General features: G+C 44.9%; 1 long non-coding RNA gene across 1 annotated transcript in view; it reads right to left on the minus strand.

Moving 5' to 3' along the window:
- Positions 1-243: 243 nt before the first annotated feature.
- Positions 244-24,949, minus strand: part of LOC112449300 (uncharacterized) — a 41,066-nt gene continuing 16,360 nt past the window's right edge. The window contains exon 3 of the long non-coding RNA XR_009496909.1: positions 244-23,585. This is a non-coding gene — a long non-coding RNA (uncharacterized lncRNA). The remainder of the gene's footprint in view (positions 23,586-24,949) is intronic.

Genomic DNA, 24,949 nt, shown 5'->3' on the forward strand with positions numbered 1-24,949 from the left:
TGTAGTGCTGCCCTCCAGACCTTCCTTGCCTGGATCCTCCTGATTGTTCTCATGTATGATATCACCTCTTTGGAGACATCTTAACTTTTCAAGCTATTGGAAGCTGGTCACCCTCCAAAACCCTCTGTTCCCTTTCTCAGAAACTCTCACCTGAATTCCGTGGCTCCCTCACCCATTTGTTTCCGTCTCAGTCCGCTCTAGCTGCTGTGACAAATAGCACAGAGTGGACCTCACAAACAACAGATATAGATTTCACATGGCTCTGGAAGCTAAAAGTCTAAGATCAAGGTGACATCTGCCTCCGTGTCTGGTGAGGGCTCTTCCTGGTTCACAGACGGTGTCTTCTGTGTCCTCACCTGGAGGAAGGGCTGAGGAAGGGGTGTGCTCTCCTTTATAAGGTCACTGATCCATCCTGGAGGCTCCACCTTCATAGTCTCATCACCTCCCAAAGGCCCCACCTCCTGACACCATCACCTTGGGGGTTAAGAGTCAACATATGAATTTTGGGGGACACAGACAGTCTATAACAGTGTCTATATCAATCCCCCCAAGAATTAAGCTCTTAGACGTGCAGGACCACTGAACACCTCCAGAGGGTGCTATTTCCTGGAATCCTGGGAGAGGAGTGCCCCATGGAGGTGTGACTGCCTGCTGGGCCCCATCTTTAGTCTCTGGTGCAGTCTGGGTCCATCAAAGCCACTGCACATGTTGGAGGGTTGAAATGATTATAAGACAATTGCATTCTTACGTTGTAAAATCATAATGCCAGCTGGCTTAGTGAGAACAGGGAGCTTTAGGAGAACTTGCACCCAGGCTGTCAAGTCTGCCAGTGGCTGCAGGATGGGGCTCGGGTGGCCCAGCCTTGCAGACGCACAGACACCAGTGAAGGGATTTATGGGTGGTTTAGGCATGCGTTCTGGCTGAATCACATTTTAATGCCTTTATAAATTGCTTTATTCCTTTTCAGTAAGAGCATTACAGATGTGAAGAGGTCAGTTAACATTTTTAGTTATGTTTTATTGCATTTTAGGGGAAAATTATAACTTACAGTCGAATTTGCAAAGTTGGGAGTTTTCAAAGGTCGAGGACGACGTGACTAAGAAACATGAAGGCAACACCAGGCCTGAGATGCTCTACCGGCTGCTGTAAGAAGAGCTTCTAGTCTGCCGCGCATTTTCTATCTCATCCCAGACGCCCAGCCTCACCTTTGCACAGACGGCCTGTGGGTGGGGCATCTCAGCTTAACCCTGAGATATACTGGGGCCTCACGGCAGAGAGGGGTTGAGGCTGCAAGACTGGCCTACAGGCGGACCCCTTCCCCACATCTCAGGATACAGAGAGGGTCACAGGCTCAACGGGCACCAATTCCCAAATGGCTCAGGCTGTGAACACCTTGGGTCTCATTTCCTGGTAAAAGAATCTGACTGTGTGGGTGGGTGATCAACAAATAAAGTAAAATTTTAAAAAATAAGACCTGTTCCATCTTTGTCCTATGCTTTTTGGGGGGATTAAAGAAGAGGGAATTCAAAGGGAAATAAACGTATCCAAAAATATATTTAGAAAGGGGGGGTTTGATGTAGATTTATGAATTGACTTGAATATCTTGTCCATCAAGGCACAGCCACCCTGACAAGTCACTCACATGTGTCTCCATGGATGTGACACAGATGCCAAGGGAGGACAGTGGACTGAAGGAGAAGGACATGGTTACATGTGGAACAGAGCTGGGGTGGAGAGTGGACTCTCTAATAAACAGAGGGGAAAGGGAAGATAATGAATAGCCATCTCTTTAATCCTATTGTATCCACAGTCTCGAGGGCTTTCCAGGTGATGCCAGTGGTGAAGAATCTGCCCACCAATGCAGGAGATGTAAGAGATGTGGGGTTGATCCCTGGGTTGGGAAGATTCCCTGAAAGAGAAAACGGCAACCAACTCCAGTGTCCTTGCCGGGACAGAGGGTCCTGGTGGGCCACAGTCCCTGGGGTCACAAAGAGTTGAACACAATTTAGCAACTAAACAACGACAACAACAAGCCACAGTCTCAGATAACATTTTTTTTAATATTTTAGAAATTTTGCTATGAAAACAGAGAAAAATCCTGCCACACACAGTCCTGTCTGAGCGGGGTCAGGCTCCACTTGATAAACACGGTTCATGGTACTTAATCCCACGCCCAGAAATTCTTTGACAAGAGAAGCCATCGGTGAAAATCACTTGCAGCAGAACAGGAGCGTTACCCAGCTTCGAGTAAAGCTGGTTAGTTTGTTCTAACACAGTATTTGCTTATAACAAAATATAAAATGCATGCACTCTTCAGAGTTTGAGAACCGTGTGAGGTATGCTCAGCATTTCAAAAGAGAAACTTCAATAACACTTTCAATGAATAAACATTTTGCTTTTCCTCATAGAAGGACTGAGTTATGGATCATTCCCCTAACACTCTTTCCCATTCACTTATCCAGTTGCCAGGAAGCACGTCTATTCAGAAAGTCCCTGTTTTGCATGTATGCAGAGCAGATAGCCCCCCGTTACTCCCAGTGCTGTTTGCCTATGCTGTGTGGAGCTCCGCTCTGGCAGCCTGATAATAGCAGAGTTTCCGAAGCTTAGGTATATTCTCGGACTGACCCAGTTCACTCAATCACTCCCCAGATACAATGTGGGGCTATTGAAGGGTCTGGACCCTGGTGGATTGAAGCCTTTGTCCTAATTTCAGGATGTCTTTGTCCCGACAACAATGGGTGACATCCCACATAATGCGGGGCCATTTGTACCACTGCTGCCCAAACTTCCTGTTTGGAATGGGGCACGGAGGTCTCTGAAAAGCCTGGCTGGGGAGAGAGAAAGGAGCCACACAATGCCAGATTTCCAGGATCTTGTCTCGTGGAAGATGAAGGCAAATTTATGTATGGTGTCGGCTGCTTCATCGTGCCCGTCTCTCTGAGACCCCATGGACTGTAGCCTGCCAGGCTCCTCTATCCAGGGGATTCTCCAGGCAAGAATATCAGAGGAGGTTGACATTCCCCTCTCCAGGGGATCTTCCCAACCCAGGGATCAAATCCAGGTCTCCTGCATTGCAGGCAGATTTTTCACCCATCTGAACCACTGGGGAAGCCCTTAAGGAAATGACAACATCCCACGGGATGGCCCATATGGCTAAAACTGAACATACATGTCTGTGAACTCACCAGGCTGCAGCAGAGCTGGAGGTGGCCCCGAGCTGTTCTCTCAGCTATCTATCTGAGAACCCGTCAGCTCTCCAGAGACACAAAGCCGGGTCTCCCCCAAAGACCATTATTTACCAAAAGACAAGGGAGGTTCTCCTCGAATTCTTGGAAATACCTTTTCGCGGTTTACATAACTTTGGCATATTCTTGAGCTCTCATCCTAACTGTACTATTTCCCAAAAAAAAAAGGCTGAAACCTGTCAAATGAAGGAAAGAGGCAATGTATCTTCCTAACAAAGTGTCTGTCACTGAAGAACCATGAAGTCAGGGCATTTGCTATGGGACCTACACAGAGATGCAGCATTCACATGCACACACTAACACCCCCCCCCCCAAATCCACCGCTCACCCACACAGCCTGAGTCCACAGAGGGTCATGGCAGGGGTCGGGTGGACCATTGGCTGCAAAGGTCTCAAGTCCCAGCTTGACACACAAGCCTGAGGTCCTGAGGGAGCAGCTAGACCTCCCTGGGCCTCTACCTCCTCCTGGGACAGGACAGCACCTTGCACTGTGGACCAAGGGCCCGGAGTTCATCATGGTTCTGCCCACTGGAAGAGGACCAAAGAGACATTTCTCCACCCAAATCTCCTTGGACTCCTGGACTGCGTTTAAGTAACAATTTTGTGACATCTGAGTATTTCCAACAGAGCTTTCTAAAAGAGCTTTCCAACAGTCTAAAACCTTTTGAAGGGAGATGTTTATACTACAGTCGTATTCGTTTCTGAGAAGGGTCTCGGTTTTATATGGAAAGCAAGTAGGCCTTATTTGTGGCTTGTTGATGCAATACAAAGAGGTGAAGAAACTATTTGGTAACTTTTTTTAAAAAAGTAATACATTTAAGATAAGCATCTAAGAACATGCTAATGGTACAAAATGCACTTTCTTATTTGCTAGTTATAATACTAGCTCACAATTACTGAGCAGTTAAATTGGGAAAGACACAGCTCTCCACTTTATATGCAACATTATTCGTCATTCCTCAGAGGGAAACAGAGAAGGCAATGGCAACCCACTCCAGTACTCTTGCCTGGAAAATCCTATGGATGGAAGAGCCTGGTGGGCTGCAGTCCATGAGGTCGCACAGAGTCGGACACAACTGCAGTGACTTAGCAGCAGCAACAGAGGAACAAGCCATTAATTTCTTGATATAACAAATGAGAAAACTGAATCAAATGAGCTAGTAGACCCTTGATCTTGGATAAGAGAGAAGGCTAGATGTGGGTTAGCAGCAGATACTCAGGTGAAAATTTTTGATTATGAGGAAATTCCATATTATACTTACGTCACTGATGTGACATAAGGGAAAGAGTGAGTCACTTTGAGTGAACACATCTCTCAGCCTCACCTGGATAGACAGGTAGATGAAAACCTGACTCTATCATATGATTTGTGGTGAGTGTCTGTGTCCTTCTTCACTGCCTTTCTGTCACCTTGCCATTTCAGAACTGACAATATCCTGGCGACCTTGGGCTGGTGATTAACCGAACTGTTCCTCAAAATGGGCTCATAATAACAGCGCCCACTGGAGTGGGTACCACAAGGACCAGCTGAACTGAGTTGATGCCTTCAAAGCCCTTCAAGCACATAAGGTCTCAATAACTAATAGCCTATACAGTGACAGGGTATTAAGAAGCAAAGATATCACCTTGCTGACAAAGGTTGGTATAGTCAAAGCTTTGGTTTTTCCAGTGGTCATGTACAGATGTAGGGAGCTGAGAGCCAAAGAACTGATGCTTTCAAATTGTGGTGCTGGGGAAGGCTCTTGAGAGACCCTTGGACTGCAAGGAGATCAAACCAGTCAATCCTAAAGAAAATCAACTCTGAATATTCATTGGAAGGACTGATACTGAAATTCCAATACTTTGGTCACCTGATGTGAAGAGCTGACTCATTGGGAAAGACCCTGATTATGGGAAAGATTGAAGGTGGGAGGAGAAGGGGATGACAGAGGATGAGGTGGTTGGATGGTATCACCGACTCAGTGGACATGAATCTGAGCAAACTCTGGGACATAATGAAGGACAGGAAAGCCTGGCATGCTGTAGTCCATGGGGTCACAGAGAGTGATACACAACTTAGCAACTGAATAACAACATGCATTGATCATGGATGATCACTCCTTCATCTGTTGTGAATGGATAAAGAAGCCCAGAACTCAGTGCCAAGTAAATGGTGAGTTATGACACCACCGCACTCCCAGCCCTGCAGGATCTGGCTACCCCCTCCTCCCCCCATCTCCAGCGTAAACCATTGTCAGTCTCTCCTGGACTGCTTTGAATTCTTCCTTCCTCCCTATCACTCTTCATGAAGGAAAATGTGGTCAAAACCAGCTTCCACACACTGGAGGGCAGGCCGTCTCCTCCATCTGCCCGGTCCCAGCAAACCTAGCCCCTCGGTCATTTGGTGTTCACTTTCTCTGGAAACACCAGGGTGTCTGTCTTCTTTTCCAGTGTTTGCACCTAACAAATCCTGTCTTTTCTTGGACTTGCACTGTGAGGATTTCATCCAGAGTATTTCTGTGTTCATTCCATCAGTAAAATTGTATTTTAAGATGTTCCCAAATTTTTTAAAGAACATGTGTCCCCTGGGTACTAACCAGCAGGCAGCAGGCTGGGGCTGGAGATACAAAGGGAAAGAAGATGAGACATTTCAGTGTGCAGTGTTCCCTGCCTGGCACGGGAAACAGACATCTTCATGGACAATTGAAATGAAGTGAGTCCTGTGACTGAAATGAGTGTCCAGGGAGTGCTGTCTGGGAAGGTGGTATCATCCTGGGCATCCTGACCCCACTGATGCCCACAAGCTGGTTCACTGCTGCACAGAGAACACAGAGATGAAAGTCAAAAACCCTCTCCTTTCCCCCATCTTCTGTGGACCCTGGGCCTTGGGCCAGGTAAGCTTGACCTTGAGGAGAAGGCTTGGGAGAAGGACCGGGAGAGAATGACTCCATCCCCTTCTCCTGCACAAAAAAGGATTTTCCAAGTGAAGAAGGGTCAGAGCAGACCCCTCAACTCCAGCAGCATTTCTTCAATCACAGCCCTGTCTCCCTGGACTAAAGAACCCAGGAGCCAGGCCTGGAATGATCCCACCAGAAAGGTGCATGGTCCCCTCAGGCCCGCTGCAGACCCCCACCTGCATTTCCTTGGCACCTCTGTGAATGGGGGTTGTACCAGAGAAACCCTGCTCAGATTGTCATTTCCAGCTCCCTGATCAGAAGACAGCATGCAAGCCATCAGGAGAGGTGGAGAAGGTCATAAAGGTGCTGTCTACGTAAGGCCACTCACGCAAAGAAAGAAGAATGTGCGTGCTCAGGGACAGAGTCATATGACCACTTGCTGTATCTTATCTCCTAAAATTTCTAAGAGCTCCCATTGTTGGCCCAGAGAAAAGAGACCAAGAGTGTGTAACACCACCTATAATCCCTACTCCCGGCCATCCACCCTGACCAACTCCTGAAGAACAGACAGAGGCATAGTTTGGGGGCATGGGGAGGGGCCTATATGGTTCTAAAGTTAGAAGTCAGATGGGGGTGCAAACGCTCCCCAATGACAAAGGATTAGAACTTCATGGTCAGACTGTTATTGTTGATCAGTCACTCAGTCAGGTCTAACTCTTTGTGACCCAATGAACTGCAGCAAGCCAAGCTCTCTGTCCTCTACTATCTCCCAGAGTTTGCTCAGTTTCATGTCTGTTGAGTCAGTGATGCCATCCAATCATCTCATCCTCTGTCACCCTCTTCTCCTCCTGCCCTCAACCTTTCCCAGCATCAAGGTCTTTTCCAGTGAGTCGGATCTTCGCATGAGGTGGCCAAAGTAGTGGAAGTTCAGCATCAGTCCTTCCAATGAATATTCAGGACTGATTTCCTTTAGAATTGACTGGTTTAATCTCCTTACAGTCCAAGGGACTCTCAAGTGTCTTCTCCAACACCACAGTTCAAAAGCATCAAATCAGAGTCAGACTTCATCTTTAATACATGCATTCAGTGTCAAACTCATACACACAACGATGTTCACAGCTGACCTTAGAACTGAGTTGGGAGAGAAAGCGATTCAGGGAAATGCCCAGGGTGATTCTCCCCAGTCTTCTGAGCTGGTCAGGGTGACATTGTTCTGGATTTGAAACAACTTATTTGAGGTCCTGAGAGAGGCACATGCTCACATTCACATGGGGGTGTTTCTCCCTCCCTCCATTGAGAAACTGTGGACCCAGCACTTCCTGTGCAAGATTTCCCCAGCTTGTGGAAGGCGTGTGATATAAACATGTCCACGAGGGAAGAAAGATCTTTTCCTGGCAATCTGTGTGCACTGCTGAAAAATGCCCGTCTGTGATCAAATTATTAATGCTTCTACATCCAACCAAAGTTCCTTGCTCATACCCCGGGGTGAATATTGGATGCCATTTCTTTTCTGCTTGGCATTTTGATAGAATTGTGCAATAACGTCCAAACAAGTCCGTGTTTACATAGGCCAGGTGACAAGCGGCATGTGTGGAATTACAGCATTTAGGAAGGAATATTAGAAACATCAAAAGCATAATGAAAGCTATATATTGAAACATAATTTTTCTTCTGCAGTTTTATGTGTCGTTGACAAAAAGGCAGGCGGGAGAAATGACTGCAATGGTGGAAGCCACTCCAGACTCCACTCTCTGTAAAAACATTCCTTTTATGGAGAAAGTCAACAATGAACCAAGAAATGCCCAGAGAACCAGGTAAAGGAAAGCGTAATTACAAAGCTATTTAACTAATGTTGTAGAAATCATTTCTAAGTATGTGAAAGGTTAATATGCACACTCCTGTATGAAGGTACATCAGACTACAATTTTAAATCAAGCTGACCTCTCAAAGACTAATTACCAATCTGAACCAAAAAAATTACAGTCCCTGTGCTCTGGCCAGATTCTTTGGTCCTGGACTCAGACTGTACACCATCAGAGGGCATGACCTCACATTCCTTAGGAGACTGGCTTTCTGGACCACATAGGTTTTAAGACAGATGGAGAGAAAGACAGACTGGATCTGGAGTAATCTACCTTCAGCTCTGGTTTTCGTAAGTCTCTGTGGAACTCCTGTTTGATCTCTGGATGTGAGGGTAAGTGATATCATTCCGCAAATATGGGAGCAATTCTTAAACTGAGACTGCAACACATCAAATGATCTGAGGGACCAATTGGGTCGACAGGAAGCCTAAGATGCCTTAGAATATCTACAAGAGATGAGTTTTTAAACTGTTGTTTGAAATGACTTGACTCATGCCCCCATCACTAACGAGCTGTGCTTGGCCATATCCCTGACCTCTCCTCGCTGAGCACACGTTCCCTGAAGAAAGCGCCTCACGGGACTTTAAATACTAAACAAGAAGAGAGATCTCTCTATCTTGTTGCTGCTTTTCCTCCTCTTTTTTTCCTGCTTTTGCCAAAGAGAATTAGTCTTATTATTATGAGGAAATTATCCCAATATGGCCATTTTGGCCAAAGCTGAAGCCTCCTAACGATGTCCACTTCCAAGATATGTGGTCACTGAATCACGCCCGTCCCCACACCATAGAGGATGGCCCCCACTTTGCTGTTTGTCCTTGCGAAGTTATCGTCTACTAAACTCAAGTTATCAGTGAAAGCTGAATCAGAGGCTGGAGCCCATTCATCCACTGCTAAGAAATCCAGGAGAAAAATATTTGCTGAGAAGGGTTATTAATTATTTTAAACCAGCAGAAGTCCATGCCCTGCTCTTTGAGTACTCAGAAGTTAACTGGGTCTAGGACCAAGGCCTCTGCAGCAACATGATAGTTCAGTCTTTTAAGACTTTGTTTCTGCTTCTGTTTTGTTCTGAACTATAGAAGACAGGAATCAGGGAAAATAAGCAAAGAAGGGACTTTCCATCGAAAGGGTTTTTAGGAAAGACTCAAGAGTGCCCCTTTTCCCCTACGCTTACTGTGTGCTCAGTCATTTCAATTGTGTGACTCTTTGCAACCCTGTGGACTGTAGCCCGCCAGGCTCCTTTGTCCATGGGATTCTCCAGGCAAGAATACTGGAGTGGATTGCCATGCCCTCCTCCAGGGATCTTCCTGACTCACGGGTCAAACCCACAACTCCTGTGTCTCCTGCACTACAAGCAGATGCTTTGCCACTGAGCCACCCGGATACACCTAATAGCCCCTGCCTTTCAAAAACACTAATGAGAAATCTCCTGAAAGGCCCCAGTGGCTTGTTGGGCTTATTGAATACATTTGAGCTTATAACAGTGGTACAATGCACAGATCCCTAAATTCACAGAAAGGGTTCCACTGAAAGTTTGAAATTTCCATGTTATGGACAAGAATACAAACTGTAAACATAAGTCAAGATAACTTCATGGCAAATAGATAGGGAGAAAGTGACAGATTTTATTTTCTTGGGCTCCAAAATTACTGCAGATAGTGACTGTAGCCATGAAATTAAAAGACACTAGCTCCTTGGAAGAAAAGCTATGACAAACCTAGACAGTGTATTCAGAGAAGGCAATGGCACCCCACTCCAGTACTCTTGCCTGGAGAATCCCATGGGCAGAGGAGCCTGGTAGGCTGCAGTCCATGGGGTCTCGAAGAGTCGGACATGACTGAGCGACTTTACTTTCACTTTTCACTTTCATGCATTGGAGAAGGAAATGACAACCCACTCCAGTGTTCTTGCCTGGAGAATCCCAGGGACAGGGGGACCTGGTGGGCTGCCGTCTATGGGGTTGCACAGAGTCGGACACGACTGAAGCGACTTAGCAGCAGCAGCAGCAGTGTATTAAAAAGCAGAGACATCACTTTGCTGACAAAGGTCTATCTAGTCTAAGTTATGGTTCTTCCAGAAGTCAGGAGTGAATGTGAGAGTTGGACCATAAAGAAAGCTGAGTGCCGAAGAACTGGTGCTTTCTAATTGTGGTGCTAGAGAAGACTCTTGAGAGTTCCTTGGACTACAAGGAGATCAAACCAGTCAATCCTAAAGGAAGTCAGTCCTAAATAGTCATTGGAAGGACTGATGCTAAAACTGAAGCTTCAATACTTTGGCCACCTGATGTAAAGAACCAACTCATTGGAAAGGACCCTGATGTTGGGAAACACTGAGGGCGGGAGGAGAAGGGGTGACAGAGGTTGAGATAGTTGGATGGCATCATCGACTCAACGGACATGAGTTTGAGCAAGCTCTGGGAGGTAGTGAAGGACAGAGGCGCCCGGCATGTTGCAGTCCATGGGGTCGAAAAGAGTCGGATGTGACTGAGTGAGAGAACAACAACTGGGAAAGAGAAATCAAAACAGATTATAAATGTTACAAAGCTGAGGAACACCACAAACTTCACAAATTCGGGAAGAATCCATTATGTTTGACTCATTAATGACCTGATGACTCTAACATCACTCTGTCAGATTTTTTTTTTTTTTTTTACTTATTTCTTCTCAAATTGCCTCTCCATGGAAATAATTTTATAATATAATTTCCTGGAGATGGTAGGAAGACAACCTTGTCTTCTCTCTAGGAAGAGTCATCAAAACTGTTGTTGCTGTTGTTGTTTTTAATCAGCCTTAGCTTAGAAAAGTTCTTTTCAGCTTTACAACTCCTAATTGACAATGTCAAGTAAATAATTTACATTTCTTGTCAAATTCTGGAGAACCTCTATCAACATCTTTAACCTATAATCTGTAAAAACTTCAGGGCATTTTATGTTTTCTTACAGAATAATTAATTGTACACAATACTCACTGCTTCTATTAGAAACTTACCCCTTCCTTTTAGTGAATGATGGCTTTCAGTCTGACCTGAAAAATTTTTATACATCTTACTTCTTAACTTGAGAATGATTTCTGTCAACGTTACTGCTTATTACTGATTGTTCTTGGTTCATATTCTGTTGATTGTTGTCTGAATTTTCCCTCTCAGTTTTTTTGTAAAGAAGTTTTAAATAATGTGTTTTGCTGTGTTCAGTTGTATCTGAATCTTTGTGGCCCCGTAGACTGTACCCCACCCAGCTCCTCTGTCCATGGGCTTCTCCAGGCAAGAATACTGGAGGGGGTTACTGTGCCCTCCTCCAGGGGATCTTCCCAACCCAGGGATTAAAACCCATGTCTCTTGCATCTGCTGCATTGGTAGGCAGGGTCTTTACCACTAACGCCACCTGGGAAGACCAACCTTTAAATAAAGGTACTCTTCAAATTCAGAAGTCTGGAATTTCCAATTTGATTGAAACGTTCTCAAATGGCATCTCAAGTGGCTCTTAAAATCGCCTAACTTCCCCTTAACTTCCCCTCAGCCAGGTCTCAGACATTCCCGCAGCATCTGACGCAGCAAAGATGCAGCCTGGAGAGCCCGGGGCGGGGAGTGGGGAGGGTCAGTGTCTAAACCCATACAGTGACACCCTTTCTGGAAACGTTCACAACACACACCCCCATGAGCTCACATGGGGCTGGAAGCCTCTTCAGCTTCATGGAAAGTCCACCTGGGCACAGGTCACCTCTCACGAAACACAGGAAAATTTAAAATACAGCAATGGATTCTGCTGCCTGGAGATGAAGAAAGCACCAGAAATACCACCAGCCTCTCCATTACAATTCTAGACCCTCACAACACCTTTTAAAACCTATGGCTAGTCCAGCAAACTGCCACGCAGTCATCAGAATAGGATTTTGCATAGCGTCTCAGCAGTTTTGGAAGTGTCTTGCCTCCAACACTTTCCAAAGGTGCATTACTGATGGTTTAAAGCAAATACATATATTTCACTGGTTCCCTGATTCACCCAGTTTTTCATCCTTTGTGCCTTCCTCTGGGTCAGGCACTAGATTCCAGCAGATGGAAACAAAGCAGGACAGGCTCCTTGAGGGGTCAGGCCCCAGCCAGGCTGACAGGGAGGGCCGCATGGACAGCACTCGGTCAGAGTACGTGCCTGGAGAACCAAGTGCAGCAAAGTCTTGTGGACCGAGGCCTGGAGGGGACAGGCAGGGGTGGGGCTGGTGACAGCCCTGGGCCAGCTCATCAAGAGGTCAAAAGTAAGATATCTGAGCCAGTGCTAGCGAAGTAGGACAAAGGTCATTGAAGAATGCCATGCATGGGGAAGAAGCAGACAATAACTGGGAACCTTAGAGGAGGACTGGTGGCATTCAGTTAGCATTCGTTAAAATACATGTATATTAGGTAACTCTCCCCAGGTCACTTTTTTGATTCGTTGAGTCCACTCTGGAGCCAGATACACTTAATCTGTGAGAGTCACTGCGGTTCACTGTCAACTTGGCCACTAGGCTACCTTTCTACCTGAGGGATGGGTGAGCAAAGCCATTCACTGTCTCTTACTTAGGTTAGGCCCCAAAGTAGGAAAAACAGCAGAGAGAAAGATAGTGAATGAATGACATGGAGATAAGAAGTGAGATAAAACACACAATGAAGAAATGGGTCACAGTGCAGATGGAGGGTTAGTGCTGAGAGGATTGAACAACAACGGACAAGCAGCCCCTAGCTACTGTCCCAGGCCATTTCATGTCCACTCGTCTTTAGAAGTCGGTGGCAGCAGCCAGTTCTGTCCCTTAAATTTCCCTTTTGGAATTTTTTGTCCTAACTGACAACTCTGAGAATAATCTCAACGGTGAACAAGAGTCAACAGACCATGTTTTCTTTTAACAAAGATACTGTTTTTGTCTAATTCTCTGCCATTGTAATCAGTCACCACTAGTGAACATCTTCACATTTAGTCTAGATCTGAATATGTATAAACGACATATACAGCTCGGTCTTCCCTATGACTTCAAATCATTTTATGGTCATTCCTTATGCAGTCTGAACTTTTAGGGATGATAAGTTTATGGCTCAGCTGGTAAAGAATCCACTAGCAATGTGGGAGACTTGCATTTGATCCCTGGGTTGTGAAGATCCCCTGGAGAAGGGAAAGGCTACCCATTCCATTATTCTGGCCTGGAGAATTCCATGGACTGTATAGTCGATGGGGTCGCAAAGAGTTGGACACGACTGAGTGACTTTCACTTTCATTTCAACCCTGAAAGCCAGTGGGTGGAGGCTGGAGACTGGGCTCTCAGACCCTTTAAAGGAGACAGTCAGACAAAGTAAGGGGTTGATCCCTGAGGTGGAAATACTTTCAGATGATGAGAGCTCAATTAGAAGAGATTGAATGAATCCCAATATTTTCAGGGCAAGAAAGGACCCTCACAAGAGCATTATTTCTGTTAGAAAAATTGAGACAGAAGCCAAAAAGAGAGTTCAGATGGATCGCCTATTCTCTTCTGTAGGATACTTGGTGGGTATGGATTCAGTTTTCAGAAAGATATATGTAAGCACTGATGAAGCTACCCCATGTCTGTGATTCTGTTCAAAACCATTGTCCTGAAATGAATCAGGTCACACATGGGGAGGAGGGGAGCACACAAATCAATTTTCTCCTTCAATGCAAATGACTTTTGCAAATTTTTTTTTAATATTTGAAACTCATCCATATATGTATATATTCTATTCTAGAAAAATCCTTTTAAAAATCTTGAGAGACAGGACTTCCCTGGTGGTTCAGTGGTTAAGACTTTACCTTCCACTGCAGGGGATGAGTTCAATCCCTGGTTTGGGAGCTTGGATTCCATGTGCCTTGTGGCCAAAAAAATATAAAACAATACTGTAAGAAATTCAATCAAAATTTAGAAAACGGTCTACATTAAAAAAATTTTTTTAAACCTCTTTAAAAAAGAAAAAAATTTTTTTTTGCAAGATGGGAGAAGGGGTGCTGTAAATTGGAAGGTTGGAGCCCTGGACTGCCTCTGGGCTCCACCACTGACCAAACTTGTGGTCTCAGGTAAGCTCTTAGCCCCCGTGAGTCCCCCATCTATAAAGGATAGATGATAAAGTGTCCCTTTTAGAGCTGGCCTGAGATTCAAGACAGTTCATACACATGAAAAGTGCAGAAAAGTCCTGTGTTAAGTGTCACCTGCTAGACCTTGACAGAATGACATCTGTGAACACAAGCCTCTGTCAGGTGAGAAGCAACACCACCTTGCTGCTGGAAAGACAGAAAGAAATCCCACGTGATAATAATGGGGTAAGGGAAGTGAGTGTAATCTTACACTATCATAATATGCTAATAATTCACTATTAGCAGTCTGGATTATTACCAAAACCCCCAAAGTGAAGATGTCAGGAATAAAATGCTATGTGGAGTAGAGAGTGTAAATCCAAATGCCTACACGGTCCAAAAAAGTCACATAGAGAGAAATGGAGGCTGAGAGTAAGAAAAACAGACACGGAAGTACAATAATCATGGGCAGGAAGCACTTGGCCTCAGTGGGCGTCAACTGTAGGGAATGCTGGAGACTGTGGAAAAATAAGGAAAGCGGTTCCTCTAGAAAAAGGCAGTAATACTTATCCCTGGCCAGTTGTGGTATCAGAGAAAAGTGGCTCTTACCTGGCTAGGCTTCCATCATCTCCAGCAGAAGATGGGAATCTAGGTGTGCAAATAAAATCTTCCCATTTTTTTAATGTTTGCTCATATTCTTCCCCCTAAAAGCACCATGTATGTCAAACTGGGACCCAGGAAACAGGTAACTTTGGGTCTCCTTGCCGATTTCACCCTTTAAAGGGAAAAGACAAGAGGCAGAGAGAGGAGGGCTTGGAGGTTGGGTATGTCCTTGTTGATGTCAAGATTCACTAAAACTCACCATTTGGCTAATGTGGAATGCGGATGTTATCAAAGATGGCAGTCACAAGAAGAGTGAAAGCTGAGTCATGGCCAGGTCATTGGTGAGAAATGATCGCTGAGATCATCCGTCCTCAAGTGAAACTGACCTTTTTTATTTTTTTTTGCCTCCTGCCAAACATTCCTGAGGTCAGCGTAGGTGCCTGAAGATGAAACCAAAAGAGCCCCCTCTGGCCAGAGAGCCCTTGATAACAGGAGAGGTGGGGCTGGCAAATGCCCCAGGGGGACCAGGTGGTGGGAAGGTGACACTCACCCCAGCCAGACCACCTGAGCGCAGGAAATGGCGCCTGGCCCTTCAGAACAGACTTCCCGGGAGAAACTTGAGGCCAAACGGGTTTGACTTAGTGACGAAGTTTTGACAGCAACATTTTTATGGCATCTTAGATAACTCACAAAAAGGATAATGTGTACAAAAATAAATACCACCATGTTAGAGAGAGAGGGAAAAAAAAACCCCAAAACTCTCAGAAACAAAGACACCCTTTGATCCTTGAAAGAGATCCTTATTAGCCTGTTTGATGAGAATCTGTATTCCTCACACTAGTAGCAACCAAACAAGCTAGCAATCGAGAGCTGAACAAAGTTACAGAAAATTGAATGTATCAATCTGTTTTATTTTAAAATTGAACAGAGGACCAGGATGTGTGTTACCTGCGCACTAGGGGTGGGAGAGGTGGTTCAATAATCAGAGCTATTATTTCCAACTTTTTATTAGTTGCAGACTTTTGGGGGGTGTTTTTGGTATCATGCTAAAAAAAAAATCCATTTTGATTGAATCAAAATAATTGAGTCAGTTGAGATTACTAGTCGGCTGGTAATTTTCTTCTTACACAGTTTTAATGACATCAGCTATGGATGCGGCAGTACAAAGGAAATTTGGATATTTACTTCTGATGTCAAAAGAAACTCAGTATTTCAGATTCCAAATATAGATTGACAATTGCAAAAATTAATGGAAACATATAATTAAGGGAAATTTACGTCTATCTATATTTTTTCTGGGCTCCCCTGGTGGTTCAGGGGTAAAGAATCCATCTGCCAATGCAGGAGACTTGAGTTCAATCCCTGGGTCAGGAAGATTCCCTAGAGAAAGTGAAGTCACCCAATCGTGTCTGACTCTTTACGACCCCATGGACTGTAGCCTGCCAGGCTCCTCTGTCCATGAGATTTTCCAGGCAAGAATACTGGAGTGGGTACCATTTCCTTCTCCAGGGGATCTTCTGGACACAAGGATCGAACCCGTGTCTCCCACACTGCAGGCAGACTCTACCATCTAAGCCACCAGGGAAGCTCAAGAGAAGGAAATGGCAACTCACTCCTGTATTCTTGCCTAAAATATTCCATGGACAGAGGAGCCTGGCGGGCTACCATCCATGGGGTCACAAAAGACTCCGACATGACTTAGTGACTAAGCAGCAACAATATTTTTCCACCCACATTTTCCTAGACTCCATCCCTTGGTCCATCCGTGAACTGCTGACCGCCATGCAGCTCAGTTTGTCAACGTCCTGGTGCGCACTAAGCAGATTTCAGTACCTTTGGTCCCGAATCAGGGTAACCATGCTAAGAGATAAGCACCCTGGAAAACAGCTCCCTATCTTGGAACTCCAATTCATTCCTTATTTAATTCACACTTATTTACAGAGGTCAATGTGCCAGGTGCAAGGATAAGCACAGAGACCAAAGCTGGCCAGTCATTACCTTGCCCCACAGGGCCCCTTCCCCCCACCCCCACCCCAGCCTGGCCCTCTGACAGTGCGTAAAAACAAAAGTGAAATCACTAAGTCTGTCCAACTCTTTGCGACCCCATGGACTTTAGCCCACCAGACTCCTCCATCCATGGGATTTTCTAGACAAGAGTACTGGAGCGGGTTGCCATTTCCTTCTCCAGGGGATCTTCCCAACCCAGGGATCAAGCCCAGGTCTCCCGCATTGCAGGTAGATGCTCTACTGTCTGAGCCACCAGGGAATCCTGTGTAAGTAGCTGCTTAATTCCTTGAGAACCGGCCCTGAAGTCAAGAATGATGATTTTCATCTCCGTAGTGACCATTGACCAAGCATACTTGAGGAATAAATGAATCTGTAGTGTTAAGAGTGGAAGGGAGGCAGGCAGGAAAGTCTGGGGACACACATATGTGTCCGGGGCCACCTCGGGCTCTGAGGTTCATCCCTCTCAATGCTGAACTGCCGTGGTCATCACTGACCCCAGACACTGGCATGCGAGGCTCAATGTTGCCAGAGAATTCTCCTTGGAGAGAAGAGTGGATTTCTTCTAATCTACTACTTTCCCCACCTGCCTTGAATTCACAGGAGCCTCAGGAAATGTCTAGAAATTTGAGATGATGGATAGAATTATATGAGAAACCCAGCAAATCCCTTTGAACATGTGATAATTGCCTGGTAAGAAGGGTTACTCAGCCTGCAACAGAAGGTGTTTTAGTAAATCAACCATTCTCCAACAAAAAATTTAAAAGTTTTGATTAATCAAAACAAAAAAAGTGTTTCACAGTCTGTCTGGCTGAACCAGGACAGAACAGGACACCCCCGGCATGAGGTAAGGCTTCATGGAATTTACTGATAAGCAGAGTGGGGCCTGTACCTCCCACCCCTGCAGGGATCATTGTTCATTAACTGGTAGAAAACAAGTCCTTTTATTCCCCTAGCTATGTGGCTCAAAGAGGAACTTTCATCATCTCTTCTTACTCCTCGTTTGCTGCTGGAGTTCATCGTTAGCAGGAGCTAGCCCTGCTTACAGTTTTAATCACTGTCTCTGTCTTGGGTTTCAAGCTCTGCCCAGTTCACCCGTGGCTTGGAGTTCCCTGTGACGTCAGTAATGACTGACTTGTTTATCGGTGCTCCCAGATGCTGATCTGAAAGCAGGGGTTTGAAAGAAAGGACTTCAGAAATCATTACCCTCCTGCGAGCACAGTTAGTGATAGGAAAACCCACAGCGAAAGCTAGAGAGACGAGGGAAAGTCCTTGTGAATCCTGGGGAGGGGAGAAATCCCCAGGAAAGTCAGAAAATGCCTCTTTGAAGGCCAGGTCAGTATCTCTGCCTGTCACCAGGGTTCCTCTTTAGCTGACATGAACTTTGGCTTGGTTAAAACCTCCATAGCAAGTTGGTTAGGATAATAGAGTCCAATTCCTTTCACCTTAACCAAAACATTACCTCATCTGCAAAGAACTCCCATTAACCATTTAGACCCTGAGGTCAAATCCTTTTTCTAGGTCTCTGGAAGTTTCTTGCTTTCAAAGCAGTTCAGAACGTGACCCCCTATCTCCAGAGGAGAGGCAGCTTAAAGGGTCACCTGCCTGATCAGTCAGAGAAAGGAATCTGAGCTCCTGGAAACTTCTGCAAAGTGAGAGGAACTATCATTTTAAGAAAAATATCAACACTGAATTATGTGAGATAAATATGAAAGAAAACAATCAGCAAGTATTTCAAGAAAAAAAGAGAATGCCTAAGAAGACTGACTCATTTGAAAAGACCCTGATGCTGGGAAAGATTGAAGGCAGGAGGAGAAGGGGACAATAGAGGATGAGATGGTTGGATGGCGTGACCAACTCAATGGATGCGAGTTTAAGTAAACTCCAAGAGTTGGCGATGGACAGGAAGGCCTGGCATGCTGCAGTCCATGGGGTCACAGAGAGTTGGACACGACTGAGTGACTGAACTGAACTGAAGAAGGCTTCTCAAAGAGTTGATGTTTAAAGGAAGGAAAACAGTTAAGCATCCATCTCTAACACAAGCTACCAATAGGACCATTGCTTGGGCGGTGGGCGGGGCATCCAGGTGATCCAGAAGCACAGTCTCCCACCAGGTCACCGTCTCTTCTCTCCTGCAACAAAGCTGAGCTCACGCTTCCTCTTCACCAAGGAAGCTTCATGCTAAACAAGTCAAGTTCAGTGTCAGCCTGGGTAGGGAAGAAAGGCCCTGCTCTTAGGGGGCGGGGTGGGGGGGTGACCATCCCAAACAGGAGGTTGCTGCCCCAGAAGGAGTCAGGCTTGTAGGAAACACAGGACATGAGTGCCTGAGCGCCCTGACTCAGGCAGCGAGGACGAGATGAGACCCAGGACAGGAGGCAGAGAGCGAGGGACCACCGGTGTCAACGTTCACACTCTAAGACAGGATAGAGGTGGGAGAGGATGGGAACAGTCAGGAGTAAGGACTGACCCTGAGCTGCACTTGACCCCACTGCAAGTCCTCAGAGATCTTCCGGAGAATGAAACGCACCACTGCTGAGGGCAGCAGGGCCCAGCCTGGGAGCAAGGGTGCGTCCTTCAGAGTCACAGGGCCAGTGTGCGCTGAGTCTGCGTGGGTGGGAGGAAGTATTTCCTGACCCTTGAAAACCTAAAGCAGTTGCATAATCTAGAAATAAAAGACTCTGTATGATCCAGAACGTTCGACTGCAAATACTCTTTAATAAAAATGACTTGGTACGTTGGACCATGTGAACTTGAAAGAGAGCTAGAGGGTAAGAAATACTTATTTTTAAGATTTTTGTGGTCCTCCATATAAAATTACCATGTTTCTAAGTCCAGGGCACTCAAGGTTTTTAGCGTGAAAACCTAGCTCACATGTGACCTGTTGTGGTGAAGACTATAACCGCCGAGAACTGGGGTTTCCTTGTGATTTCTTTTTTTTACTCACTCACTCACTCCTGTAACTTCGTCGATCTGTATCTACATCTTTAAGCATCATTCCTCAGTCTCTCCCCTCAATGTCACTCTGTGCTTTCCTACACAGAGATCTCCCTTTGCCATCTTTGAACAGTTTTCCCAGGACTTCAGCCTCCTCTCCTTCCTCTTTGGCTTCTCCTGCATCCTATCCTTTAAGTCAGAACCAGTGTTACCTCAGAGGCAGAGATTGTACTGCACCAGATGTGTGTTCCTGTTACTCGCTTATCTGTCTCCTCCCTAAAGCTGGGCAGCTTACCTTTGTCATGGTCATAAACTCTCAGTCACTCCCATCACCAGTGCCATGTGATCCCACAGCTTCTGCTCCAAGCAGCCTTGGAAACGACTTTATCAATGGTCAGAAACAGCACCCCAACCCCTCCCAGTGTGTCCTATCCAGGCCAGCCACACCTTGTTTAGTGCACTTCCTTTACTGTGCTTTGTAGACCCAAGTATTTTGCAAACTGGAGGTGTGCAACAACCCTGTGTGGAGCAAGTCTATTGGTGCCATTTTTTCCAACAGTGGTTGCTTACTTCCTGTCTCTGGGTCACATTTTGGTAATTCTCGCACTATTGCCATGTTTTCCATAATTATTATATTTGCTATGGTGATTTGTGATCGGTGACCTTTGATGTTACTATTGCAATTGTTTTGGCATCTTTAGCAGGAGTACTTTTAAGGTACATACATTGTTTTTTCAGACATAATGCTGTTGCACACTTAATCAATGATAGTATAGTAAAACCATGAGTTTTACATGCACTTGGAAACCAGAAAACTTTGTGGCTTGCTTTATGGTGATATTCGCTTTATTTCAGCGGTCTGGCACTGAGCCCAAAATATCTCTGACGTGTGCCTGCATCTGGAATTTCCCCGAATTAGAATAGCCTCTGATCTTTATCTGATTTGCATACCTATTAGAACCACATTTCAAAATTTCAGCAATTTTTATTAAGAAATATCAGCGATTTCTTTGCAAGACAATCCTAAATCAAAGGTCACTTCAGTACGCAGCGAGAAGAGAGTCATCCACAAGGCAGGAAGGGGGTCCTCACCAGATACTGAATCTGCCAGCACCTTCACCTTGGACTTGCAGCCTCCAGAACTATAAGGAAATAAACTTGTTGTTTAAGCCACCTATTCTGCGGGTATTCTGTTATGACAGCCAGAGCTGATGAAAACAGTTGGTCACATGGTTACTACTGAGGTTATGTTGACAAAGTTAAACCCAGAGTTTAAGAATTATTTCATACCCAAAACATCTGGAATTGTCTAAAAGTTCTGATCTTCCCAGCCCTTTCTGCTAGTACCTGACCCATTACTAAGCTCCCTCTAGAATCTGAGATCTTAACCTGACTTAGAAGCTTCAGAGCAGCTTCATGTTTGCCAAGGTTACAGAATCAAAGTGTAAGAAGTTTATAATCAGCTTTAGCCAAATGGGAAGCAACTCATAAAAGCCCATTCTATGACTAATGGTCTCCATGGCAGTTACAGGAAACATTATTCACTTTCTAATCACCACTAGCGCTTCTTGGTCATTGGGCAGAAGGCAGTGCTCTAGTCACCCTGTGTACGTGATCTTGCTCGTTCCCACAATGGCCTTTGCCATCAGGTACCGAGATCCCTGTTGCCAAGATGACCACGTCATACGAGGCACAGAGAGGTGAGCGAGTCTCTCAAAGTAGTTCAGCAAGGGTTGAGCTGGAGTCTGAACCCAAGGTATCCAACCATTGAGTCCTGGGACTTAATCATGTTCCTCGGATGCTACTCCTGTCTGTTGTAGGTGAATCATCCCCAGGTTATTCTGCCACGGCTTTGGGGCATCTTTGGCAAACCTGATAACCATCTTGAAGTGTTCATGTACAGGCAAAATCTTCTGAGCTTCACCTTGCATAAATAAACTGCAGAAAAGCCCCACAAAATCATGGAGACTTTGCTTGTGCATCCCCCTTCATGTTTGCACAAAACAGACATAGAAGAACAGCTTCACGGTCTCAGCAAGTGAGAACTATCCATCCGACTGAATGTGTGGCCCTGGTGATTTGGAATGGTGGATTGACTTCACTAAACCAACTATTTGCTAAGTTTCCCTTTTTCTTTGTTCTGTGCAAACACCCAGTTCAGTGTTAGTGCTTTATAGCACAACCAGAGATGCAATAGGACAAGATGAGTGTTTAATTTTAATTAATACAGCCAGTAGAAAAACATACATGCATTTCTCATAGAAATAAATACATTTGCTTGCACCTCTGTTTCATAGGCTCAGGTTTTTTTTTTTTTTTTCCACATTTTTTTATTTGGAAAACAGTTTCTTTCTGAATCATGATCATCTATAACAACATTCTATTAATAGAGAATCATGAGAATGGTTTGAATTGAACCATTTGTTTGAACCAATTGAACCAATGTTTGAATTGAACATTCAAATTATAGTCATAATAGACTTTCAGAGAATATTTGCATTATTTCCTCCTACTGGACTGTCAGATTTTTCTACAGCATTTGAAACCATCACTTACAAAAGGGCATATCTATATATACATATAACAACACACACATAAGAAGCTGGGGAGAGCTTATGCTACTTCAGTGTTGTTTGTTAGATCCAATGAGATCAGAGTCAGGAGTAATATCACTACGTAATACTTATTGAACAGTGTCATGTGTCACATGCTACTCTAAGACCTTAACTGTTGTGAGCTCACGTGCCCCTCATCATGCGAGGATGACACCATTGTCACGCACATTTTTTACATTCTAGTTTATCATTGACAGTCGAGAAGTTTTCCATGGCAAGCAAGCACTATTGGAAAACTGGCTACCTCATTTTCCAAAGAAAACTGATTTTGTTATAATTCTATTGTATTTTTGAGGAGGGCAAGTAGACTTGTCATGATTCACTATGAGGTTGGTGACAGTAGAGTGAATGTATTTAATACAAATAAAAATTAAAATAATCCTGTGTTTGCATGGACTTATTAGAAACTGCTATCCCTTTGATTCTTGGAAGCTTATACAATCCTCAACAATGAGATCATAAGTAAAGAAAACCCAAGTGACAAAATCCCCTAGAAAGCCCTGGATTCTTTTTTAGACCATTCAAATACAATTTCCTTTTAAAATATCTCAGAAAAGAGCAAGTTGCCATTCAAAGGTTTCCATGAAAGAAACACTGCTATTAAGATATAACAATTAAAACACCAACAAGTTTCAGAAGTATAAGAGAACAGAAAACCAAGCACAATTTTATCTGAGAAAACCTAACTGGATTTGTTATGCTGTTTACATAACAAAAGGAAATGAAAACATACTTTCTTAGAGAATTCCAAAACATTCAGTATATTGTATTTTTTGATAATTATGATATACAGCCAGAATCTCTACTTGTTTGTAGATGAGTCACTGAACTTCTAGTTGGCATATTAAACTATTCTGATGATCAATTCAAATTCTGTTACACATTTTTCCTAATACAACTGAATCATTTTGATCCTTGGACTCATTGCTGTTCAGTCACTAAATCGTGTCCGACTCTTTGCGAACCCATGGACCGCAGCACACCAGGCTTCCCTGTCCTTCACTATCTCCCAGAGTTTGCTCAAACTCATGTTCATTGAGTCAGTGATGCCAATCTACCATCTCATCCTCTGTCTCCCCCTTTTCCTCCTGCCCTCAATCATAGGCGAGTCAAATCAGCTGATTTGAATGGATGCACTTCTGCATCTATCCGGATTTGCCCTGCATCCAGAAGGAGGAGGAGTACCACATTGGGTCTTTGAGATGGACCCAAGAGATTTCAGCCAGCCCAGTCTCTCCATCTCATGAAGAAGTCATGTGCTATGTGTGTGCTCCGTCACTTCCGTTATGTCAGACTCTTTGTGACTCTACAGACTGTAGCCTGCCAGGCTCCTCTGTCCATGGGATTCTCCAGGCAAGAATATTGGAGTGGGTCACCATGCATTCCTCCAGGGGATCATCCTGACCCTAGGATCAAACCCACAAAGAGGCCAAGTTCAACAAAACCGGGTGGTCTGGATCTTGTACTAGAACAAGAACCCCAAATACACCAAGGTAGTTTGGGCACCCACTGTTACAGGAACTGGCCCCTAATTGGGGTCTTAATAAACCTGAGAAAAACTCTGATTTGGGGACTGTAGTTCTTTCTCATTAAAATGTGGTCCCTGGACCAGTGCCTTTGGCATTACCCAAGAATTTGTCAGCCACACAGAAACACAGTCCCCACGCAGACCTGTGAACCCAAATGTACGTCTCAGCAAGATCCTGGGTACTTGTTTGTACACGAGAGGCTGAGAAACACTGGTGAAACTACACTTCAAGGGTGGTGAGGAGGAAAAGACCTCTTCTCAGGGGCTTTCCACATCACAAGGCTGCTGCCTGTGGAAGGAATCCACATGACGAGACATCTTTGGGAAGTCTGAACGCCAACCTCCCCTGGACCAAAGAGTTAAAGCTGCCTGCTGCAAGTGGGTAGGAGCCAGCCCAGTGAAACCTGAAGAAGCTTGATCAGGGCAGAATGTCCACAGACACATCTCTCCTTGCAGCACTACAGGGGAATCGGGCTCTTTCTGACCCCAAACTCCAAATTATCAAAAAAAAAAAAAAAGGAGGAAATGTCAGTAAATCACAATGACCATCTCTTAGCTTAGTCACCATCTTGCTTGTTTGTATCTCCAACCTCCCAACAATGCTGCACACTGGGTATTATTTTCCTGATTTTATAGATGAGGAAACAGAGGCTCAGAGGAGTTGAAATCACAGGCTTCAAATCCCACAGCTTGGATGTCGGAGCTGTGTTGGGCTGGCTCGGAGTCTGGCCGCCCCCAGCTCTCCACCCAGGGTGCAGAGTTTGACATCAGCTTCTGTCATTATTAGGGGCTTTCCAGGTGGCTCAGATGGTAAAGAATCTGCCTGCAATGCCAGAGACCTGTGTTCGCTCCCTGGGTTGGGAAGATCCCGTCGAGAAGGGAATGGCAACCCACTCCAGTATTCTTGTCTGGAGAACCCCAGGGACAGAGAAATCTGGCGGGCTACAGTCCATGGGGTCATAGAGAGTCGGACAGGACTGAATCGACTAATACTTCTCTGTCATTATGGACTCCTTTCCACACAAGGGAGCAAACCAACTCAACTTTGCAAATGACTAGATTATACCCCCAATCTCAGGGCCCTTCCTGCTAAAATTGAGATGGCTTAATTAGGTCTCATTTGTTTATTTTTGTTTTTATTTTCATTATTCTAGGAGGAGGATAAAAAAAGATCTTGCTGTGATTCATGTCAAAGACCATTCTTCCTCTGTTTTCCTCTAAAGGTTTTATAGTATCTGGATT

This window comes from Bos taurus, chromosome 13 (genome assembly GCF_002263795.3).
Source record: "Bos taurus isolate L1 Dominette 01449 registration number 42190680 breed Hereford chromosome 13, ARS-UCD2.0, whole genome shotgun sequence".
NCBI lineage: Eukaryota > Metazoa > Chordata > Mammalia > Artiodactyla > Bovidae > Bos > Bos taurus.